Source organism: Scylla paramamosain, chromosome 8, assembly GCF_035594125.1.
Source record: "Scylla paramamosain isolate STU-SP2022 chromosome 8, ASM3559412v1, whole genome shotgun sequence".
Classification (NCBI taxonomy): Eukaryota; Metazoa; Arthropoda; class Malacostraca; order Decapoda; family Portunidae; genus Scylla; species Scylla paramamosain.
In genome coordinates, this window is record NC_087158.1 from 16,130,238 (window position 1) to 16,139,539 (window position 9,302).

Sequence of the window (9,302 nt, forward strand, 5' to 3'; positions counted from 1 at the left end):
GATGATTGTGTGCGTACTTCCCCAGCCCTGCCCTGCCATGACTCAACTCTCACTACTCTCTCTGCTTCCCCGCAAGAGAAACATAAACAGGAAACATTTGCTTATGACTCACCCGCTACGTACAAATGTTGAACAACTTAAAACAATGAGTGCGTGTACCCTGCCACTAGAGGGTTAAAATGCATGTGTGTGGCAGTAGCACTAGTGGTAATAGTAGTAGTAGTAGTAGTAGTAGTAGTAGTAGTAGTAGTAGTAGTAGTAGCAGAAATATAGTTTTAATGATAATAGAACGATACACCTACACACACACACACACACACACACACACACACACACACGCCCACACTCCTCGAAGTCGCCATCTTGAGAACCCACAATACTTTAGTTGAGTGTTAATTAAGTTGTCGTGTCCAGAGAGACATCGCGTTCCGGCTCGTGGCTCACCTGTTCACCTGTCGCTCATCAGGAAAAAAGGTGGAAAGAATATGGTGAAAAACGGCATGGAAAGAGAAAGAGAAGTAACAACTCTTAGCTGGCAAAATTAACGAGAGAGAGAGAGAGAGAGAGAGAGAGAGAGAGAGAGAGAGAGAGAGAGAGAGAGAGAGAGAGAGAGAGAGAGAGAGAGAGAGAGAGCAAACCGTAGATGGCAACAGTTACATATTTAGTTGCTGCAGTTAACACATTCTATTTAGTCGCTCTCTGTCAAACATTTTTTACCTTCTATCCACTAACTTTTATCAGAGAGAGAGAGAGAGAGAGAGAGAGAGAGAGAGAGAGAGAGAGAGAGAGAGAGAGAGTCTACTCGTAGGTTTGGCTCCATTAGTAGTTACTCTATTAAATACTTTCCGATCTAGTGGCTATTTTTTCAGTGGCAGATGGCAGTTTTTCCTTCCCTTAGTCAGTGGAGGGTTTGTATTTCATCACGCGAGTCAATAATTCATTAATCAGTGCCGGGACGGGGTGGAAGAGAGTGCAGGCAGCAGTAGGAGAAGTGAGGAGGCAAGACACACGCTAAGTAGATGTGTGCCGAACACTCGGGGCTGCATCATGTGTCCCTCTGATCTTGCACAGGCTGAGGGTTCTTGATACTTTGGCTTGTTAAGTGACTCTCTCTCTCTCTCTCTCTCTCTCTCTCTCTCTCTCTCTCTCTCTCTGGTCCAACGTGTTTTATTGCGTTTTACATGAGCGTGAGGCAGTGGAGGCGGGACGAAGGAGGCTGAGTGCGTCGTAATTTTCCCTTCTTTCCCCTCCCTTCTTCCCCTTCTCTCCTCCCTTCCCCTCTCCCTTCCCTTTCCTCTTCTTCCCTTCCCCAGTAGTATCGATTAAGTTGACATTTCGGCATTTGCTTTGTTCGCGCCAGATTCGAAGCTTACGTTTTTTTTTTTATTGCCTTAGAGTATTGATGGAAACATGCTTAAAAAAAGAAAAAAAGGGAAAATAAGAACTAGATAAAAAAAAAACCGGTGCAGTATTATATAGGAGGGATAAAATGTACAGCGTTAAAAAAAAAAGGAGGGAATTAGTTACAATGAGTATGTTTATCTTCCGTGTTAATCGCAAAATTGTTGATAAATAGACAGCAGTGTGTGTGTGTGTGTGTGTGTGTGTGTGTGTGTGTGTGTGTGTGTGTGTGTGTGTGTGTGTGTGTGTTTTGCTATTGTTAAGATGAAAAGGTTTATCCAGCAATTGTATAACGAGTGAGGCAATGCAGAATATGACAATAATCTGATACTTTTTTACAGCCATTATTTCTTTGCTCCGTCATCAACCACCAATCACAGGAAAGTAATAAGAGAATGTTAACCAGACAGTAATGTGATACCCCTCTTCCATGATAACGATGTGATGTTTGGTGCTTGAGGAATCCTGCATGCCTTTACTGAACAAATATAAAACTACAAACACTGAATGGCATGAAGTCCTCCATCTGTCCACTTCCTGTCAGTCTATTAGGGGGTGACACAACACACCAACCTTTTCCAACGCACTCTGTCTTCTGCGCCTTCCTCAGTCACAGCCATAACAATCATGTCTCCTTTCACTGCATTCACAAACCATCTCTTATATCTTCCTCTGTTTCTCTTGCCGGGTGTATCCATCTCTAGCAACCTCGTCTCTTCTTACTCCTCGCCTTTCCTTTTGCCACGCTCGGACAACCTCACTTTCGCCTCTCCAGCCTTGTCCTCAAACCGACAAAACTCTTGTCGTCACTGGCCTGTGTAATTATCCCCTAAACTTACACCTCCACATTTTATTAAGCTCAAGAAGGAGTAGGAGACAAATGGTTTAGGGTGTCGTCTTGTTTCTCCTTCCCCTTATTCTGTTTGAGCCGTTTCTCTAAGAGTCAGGGGTTGGCGCCTTGTACGCGTCTCCTTTTGTTTCTGTCCCTTGCATCTCCTTCTCTGACTCCATCCATTCTACCGCAATTCCATCTTTCCATCTCATTCTCTGTCTTTCCCCTGGCCACCTTCACCATTGCTACCATATACTGTAGAACAGCAGTAGGGTGATGTTACTCTGTTATTAACCACGTAGATCGTCAGTAACCATTAGGTGGAGAATAGGAGAATGTTAGTGATCAGATATAAATTTGATATTCTTAAAGACTTTTATTTCATTCTTCCAATAGGTTTTATGGAGGTGTGTGTGTGTGTGTGTGTGTGTGTGTGTGTGTGTGTGTGGCATTGAGGGATGGGTCCACATGTCGTCTCTCGTAAGGAAGTCAGTCCACACCAACTCTTAATGGACTGAACCCTTACGGAGTCCTTAATATCCCTTTCGCCACCACCACCACCACCACCACCACCACCAACACAACCACCACCACTACCATCACTCCAAAAATGTCAACGGCAAAGTAAGTGGAAACTCACCCACTTTTTTTTTCTACTTCTTTTTCTTCTTGTCCTCCTCCTCCTCCTCCTCCTCCTCCTCCTCCTGCTCCTCCTCCTGCTTCTTACTACTGCTACTACCACCACTACTACTAGGAAGAGGAAGAGGAGGCGCTGTGTGGTTCGCTTTTCACATCCCGTATTGCCACGTCCTTTAACATAACCTCTACTACCACTACCACTACTACTACTACTACTACTACTACTACTACTACTACTGCTATCATTAATAATAATAATACTCAATACCATCGCCAACTTTATTACTATGATGTGCAGAAGTATACTGCTTTATTGAACCTTATGCGCAATATTTGTATTATAGTAGAGAGAGAAAGAGAAAGAGAGGATAAAAAAAATAAGTAAATAAATAAAAAAACAGAAAAATAGGGAGAGAAAAGTTAAAAAGTCACGTAGGGACTATAATAATTTCAGAAAGGTATCAAGGTTAATCTAGACATAAAAGGTGTGAGGGGAGGGAGGCAGCCACCCACCAGCCAGCCAGACCAGTGCCGGCGTGAAAATGGTGAGAGTGAAATACGTAATGGAGTACTGGTGAAAAGTTAGAGTAAACCTTTGATAGAGAAATGAATGTGGCGGGAAAGGGATAAGTCAGCTTTCACGCCGCCTCTCTAATGTGCTGCACGGGATGAAGGGATTGATAAGATGTGACGGGGGAAATAAAGAGGGAAAAAAGGGTAAAAGTGAAAGTGTTAGTGTTATTAGTGCTAATGTTACTACAACAACAAAAACAACTATTACTACTACTACTACTATTACTACTCTTACTACCACTACTACTACTACTACTACTACTACTACTACTGCTACTACTACTACTACTACTACTACTACTACTACTACTACTACTACTACTACTACTACTACTATTACTACTACTACTACTGCTGCTGCTGCTGCTGCTACTACTGCTACTACTGCTACTGCTACTAATACTACTATTACTTGTGTTATTAGTAATGATGATGATGATAATGATAATGATGATGGTGTTGATAATTAATAATGATAATAGTAATAATAATAATAATAATAATAATAATAATAATAATAATAATAATAATAATGATAACATTCATGAAAACTATAATAATAGCATAAATAATAACAACAGGAATAATCACAACAACAACAACAACAACAACAACAACAACAACAACAACAACAGCAACAATAAGGAAGGAGAGCCACTGAAGTTATTGCCGCGTGAAATCAAGCAACTGTCTATCAAATGAAGCTACTGAAGAAGGGCGAGTAGTAAATGACCAGTTAAAAAGTATTACATGAAACACTTCTCTCCTACCCAACCTGAATCAATAAGAGGAGGAGGAGGAGGAGGAGGAGAAAAGAAGGACGTGACATGTTGAGAAAGCAAGGAGATGCGTCGGTGGAGAGAAGTGGAGGTTTTGTTATTAGAGGTAAGGGAGGAAGGGGAGGGAGGGAGCGATGGACAGAGAGAAGGATAAAGTGATGAAGGAAATCATTGGGAGGGAGGAGTAGATTAAGGGAGGGAAGGAGGAAGGAAGAAGTATGAAAGGAGGAACAGGTAAAAGGAAGAGGAGGAAAGGAGGAAAATAAGATTAGATGAAGGGAAGGAAAGAAGGAAAGGGGGGTAGGAGATGAAAATAAAATAAAAAGATAGATACATAGGGTAAGAAGAGGAAGGGATGTGGGAGGAAGAAAAGGAAAAGGAGAGAGTTGATGAGAGAAAGGAAAAAGGAAGAAAAAGCAAAGAGTTCGGAATGAGATCGATCGATAGATAGATAGATAGGTAGAGAGAGAGAGAGAGAGAGAGAGAGAGAGAGAGAGAGAGAGAGAGAGAGAGAGAGAGAGAGAGAGAGAGAGAGAGAGAGAGAGAGAGAATGCTGTAGGAGGCTGAAAGGAGGAAGAAAATAAAAATCAAAACATGGAGAACCAGAACCAGAAAAAAATAAAAAAAACACTAAAGAAGAAAAGAAAGGAGAGTGTAAGCGAAGGGGAGAGAGAGAGAGAGAGAGAGAGAGAGAGAGAGAGAGAGAGAGAGAGAGAGAGAGAGAGAGAGAGAGAGAGAGAGAGAGAGAGAGAGTGGGGAAGGGGGCATAGAAAGGTGAACACATGTGGCAGGAAGAAAGGCAGGGAGGAGGAAGGAACAGCAGCAGCAGAAGTGGAATAACATACAGAGGAAGGTGTCCCCGGAGACCTGCAGGGAGGGGACTGGTAATGGTGCCCGCCAGGTGACGAGGAGGAGGAGGAGGAGGGGGGAGGAGGAGGAGGAGGAGGAGGAGGAAGAGGAGGAGGAGGAAGAGACGACACGTGAGAAGGTATTTATCATTACTACTAAGGAAGAGAAAGACGTGTCCTCCTCCAGCGTGTGTGTGTGTGTGTGTTAGTATTTATAGCATACGTATATAAAAGATGAAAGGAACACTCGCGTAATAACAGTGATCGGTTTGTAATAAGAAAATAGCAACTTGCTGGTTTTATGTTCGCTTATCTGAAGAAAGAAAGAAAGGAAAAGGAAATGTTTGTAGTGATAAGAAACGGCGGAGTGACTGGAAGGGAATTGTTCACTCACTCAGTCATTCGCTGGTGTATTTCTTTCATTTAGTGTATTCATTCATTCAAACATTTATTCATTCACGCATTCATTACTGCTATGTCTTCCTCGTGTAGATTTTGGAATCTAGAAAATCCTCTAAGTCTTTTTTTTTTTCGTGCATTTATTTTTTTCCTCCCACATTCATCACTCATTAATATTTTCGTCCTTTCCTTTCCATGAAATTTACTTACTGCTCTTAATTACAACTCATTCATAATCTACATGCCCACTTCTTATTTTAACCCTTGCCTTCTCTCTCTCAATTTTTTTACCCTTTGGCTTTTTGCCGTTCTTTACTCCTTTATCTTCCCTAATCTCTCTCTCATACTCGCACACCGGACAGAGATACTCGTTGATGTCCTCGCTGCTGCTGCCCTCATCGGTGTCCTCATCCTTGGTCTCGTATTCCTTGTCGGCGTCCACATACCCTGTCTCGTCACGCGGGCAGACGGAGGGGCGCAGGACAGATAGTCAGTACAGAAACTGTGATAATCAAACCCCATGTACGGTCCTCGCTCCTTCACCAATGAGATCAGGTTGTCCAGACTAAACGACACGAACTTCTTTAGGACCTCAGAGTGCTTGGGGGACTTAGTGGCTCGCCTCAGGATGCCCTTGAGAGGCTTAATGTTCCCGGCAGCGTCTGCAGACTCAGAATCCGGCGCCTCTTTCTCCTCCTCCGTCACGTGTTCCGCCGCCTGTGACTCTTCCAAGGTCCACTGGGGGTAACTTTCGTCAGGGAGCAGCTGGTTGGAGAACGCTTCCTCCTCCGCCTGGTGTTCCTGTAATGGCTTCCCTTCCTCGTTGTGTTGGTTGTGCTGTTGTGAGTCTTGCATTTATAAACATTGTGGAAGTATTTACGTTTGTGCGTGTAATGTGCAGTCGCGATCATGAGTCGTGTCCTGCTTCGTCGTCATGATGAGTCGTAACCAGACCAGGTTCCTGCCAGGCGTGCCCCACTGTGCGACACCTCCTACCCCAAGACCTGCCTCTGGATGCTGGATGTCGCCATATTCTGCTACCCGATATTCTCGACGAGATTCTCTTGCGCTACCCTCGCTTTGGTAGATTCTCCTAATACCCTCGTGCTCTGCATGGCATCTATTGCCTATTTTATTCCTCATGTTGGTTATTTGAGTGTGTGTGTGTGTGTGTGTGTGTGTGTGGATAGGGTGCGCGAGTGGGTGACTGTGCGAGTGTCCAGTATACCGTTTGTTTTCGCTAGCCACTATAATTGTTTCTGTCCTAAGGTATCTGACGCTATTTGCGGAATAAATTAATGAAATCAAATCAGCTCAGCTTCCTCCTCCTCTCTGGCACCTTGCACTCCTCTCCTCACAACGCACCGTTGTTCAAACCTTCGAACCTGACCTGGTTACAATTCATCATGGCGACGAAACAGGATACAGCTTATGACCGCGACTGTACGTACGTACTTGTATATTTGCATATTTCGTTTTGTTTGTAAATTATAATTCTAAATAGTTTCTTGCTACTACTGCTCAGCAAAAGATCTATAAGAGAGATTTACCCAATGGACCTGGGCATGCAATTACACTATCTTAACAGAGACATGAACGATTGTGAAATGCCAATAGAATCAATCCATCAGTCAATCTTGTTTCGTCTCGCTACACGCTGCGGGGTTCAGGGAAGCTGTCATTCTCGGAGTCAGAGAGAATTGTTTGTTGGGGAGAGTCACGGCCTCTACTTGTAAGTATTTTTTTTTTTTTACTATTATTATTATCATTATTCATATATAGTAGTTCCATGGTGCAGATATTATTCCTAAGAGCTCGCGGGTTCGAATCCTGGTCCGGACGGAGACGAAATGAGTTTCTTTTAACGTTTCAGCTCCTGTTCGCCTGGCAGTGAGTGGCTGAGGTACGCAAGGCGAGGAATTGTGCCCTTGTGATCTTGTTTCCCGGTAAGAGCATGAGGTTAGTTTTGGTGTTTCTTTTCCCGTGTGTGTGTGTGTGTGTGTGTGTGTGTGTGTGTGTGTCCACCCAGCCACCCTTCACACTTGTCCCACATCCCCCACGTGTCACCACTCCACCCCCACACCTCACTCCACCTGTCACCCCTCCACGTGTTACCACTCCTCCACCCCCTTAACTCACTCCCTTTCCCCAGCCCCCCTCCACTACCTCCCTCCCTCCCTCCCTCCTTCCTTCCCTGTCCCACACAAGCTCTACGGGCGACTGTGGCAACTAGTGTGTGATACTTACTTATTCATTCAGTCCTTTCCCTTCATCCCCATCCAGCGCCTCTCATTGCATTACCGTGTTACGATGCTCCTGTGTGTGTGTATGTGTGTGTGTGTGTGTGTGTGTGTGTGTGTGTGTGTTTGTCAGTCTCTCTCTCTCTCTCTCTCTCTCTCTCTCTCTCTCTAAATTGAGAGAGAGAGAGAGAGAGAGAGAGAGAGAGAGAGAGAGAGAGAGAGAGAGAGAGAGAGAGAGAGAGAGAGAGAGAGATTGATTTACCTTTCTTTCCTGTCTATCCATCCATCCATCTATCTTTTTATATACTTCCTCCCTTGCATCCTCCCTCCCCCCTCACCGTCCACCTTCACAGCCTCACTCTCCCAACACATCCACACTCCACTCCACTCCAACACTCCACCCGTCCATTCAACAATCCACGTACGTTTCATTTGCACAGTAATCCACTCCATCTAGGTGCTTTTCCAGTCCCCCTTGTTTATCAGTGTATAATTCAGCATCGGCCACGCGTTAGTCTGCTCCTCTTGTTTTACCATTCTGTTATTTGCCTCCCTCGGCCTCGTGTGTCCCTTAAAGGCGCGGGAAAGAAGTATTTAAATTGCTGTCACTAGGCGAGTCTTGGCCAACGTACCCTGAGAGAATGAGGAGGAGGAGGAGGAGGTGGAGGTGGTGGAGGAGGAGGATGAAAGGGTGGAGGAGGAGGAACAGACAGGAAGATCAACGTGATAATCTTTTTTTTTTAATCTGATTGTGCTAAAGAAAGAGACGCAAAGATGAAGGTGGGGAAGGTAGAGAGAGGAGGGGGAGAAGGAAGAGAATGAGACTGAGGAGGAGGATGAAAATGAAAATGAAGAGGAGGGAAGGAATGAAAATGAAGAGGAGGGGGATGAAAATGAAAATGAAGAAGAGGGGGATGAAAATGAGGAGGAGGAGAAGAAGGAGAATGAAAAGGATGAAGAAAGGGAGGAGGAAGCAAATAAACACAAAGGAACACAAAGGAAAAGCGAATGAACACAAAGGAACATTCTTCAATCTAGTAAAGGTGAAGGAGGAGGAGAAAGAGGAAGAGGAAGAGGAAGAGGAGGAGGAAGAGGAGAAGGAGGAGCATGGTGTAGTTATTAGTGGTGAGAGAGAAAAAAAAAACAGTAAATGAGATAAAGAGAAGGAAGACGTGGTTGTAGAGGAAGAGGAAGAGAATAAGAGGAGAATGAGTAGGAACTGGTGGAGTTATACATTTACTTGAGGTAGAGGAGAAAATAGAAATAAAGGTGAATGGAGTGGGAAAAGATGTAGAGAAGGCTGTGGAAGAAGAAAAGGAAGAAGAGAAATAGATACCGTAAAAAAAACAGTAAAAGAAAAGAAAATGAAGGAATAGAAGGAGTAGATGAACAAGAAGAAGGGGAGAAAAATGCACAAAAGAGGACAGGATCAAGGGAACAGAAGTGAGAGCAATAAAAAAGATGAAGTATAAGTAAGAGGAATGGGGAATAAAAAGAGGAAATAAGAAGAGAAGAAGGGAATCAGGGTACAGACTTGTGGGAGGAACATGGCCACCAGATTGACACGAGAGAGAGAGAGAGAGAGAGAGAG

General features: G+C 44.0%; 1 long non-coding RNA gene across 3 annotated transcripts in view; it reads left to right on the plus strand.

The window, feature by feature from the left end:
* The first annotated feature begins 7,344 nt into the window (after positions 1-7,344).
* Positions 7,345-9,302, plus strand: part of LOC135102862 (uncharacterized) — a 104,928-nt gene continuing 102,970 nt past the window's right edge. For 2 of the 3 annotated variants that reach the window (XR_010269807.1, XR_010269805.1), the window contains exon 1: positions 7,345-7,430. This is a non-coding gene — a long non-coding RNA (uncharacterized LOC135102862). The remainder of the gene's footprint in view (positions 7,431-9,302) is intronic. The other variant, XR_010269806.1, reaches the window with a different exon arrangement.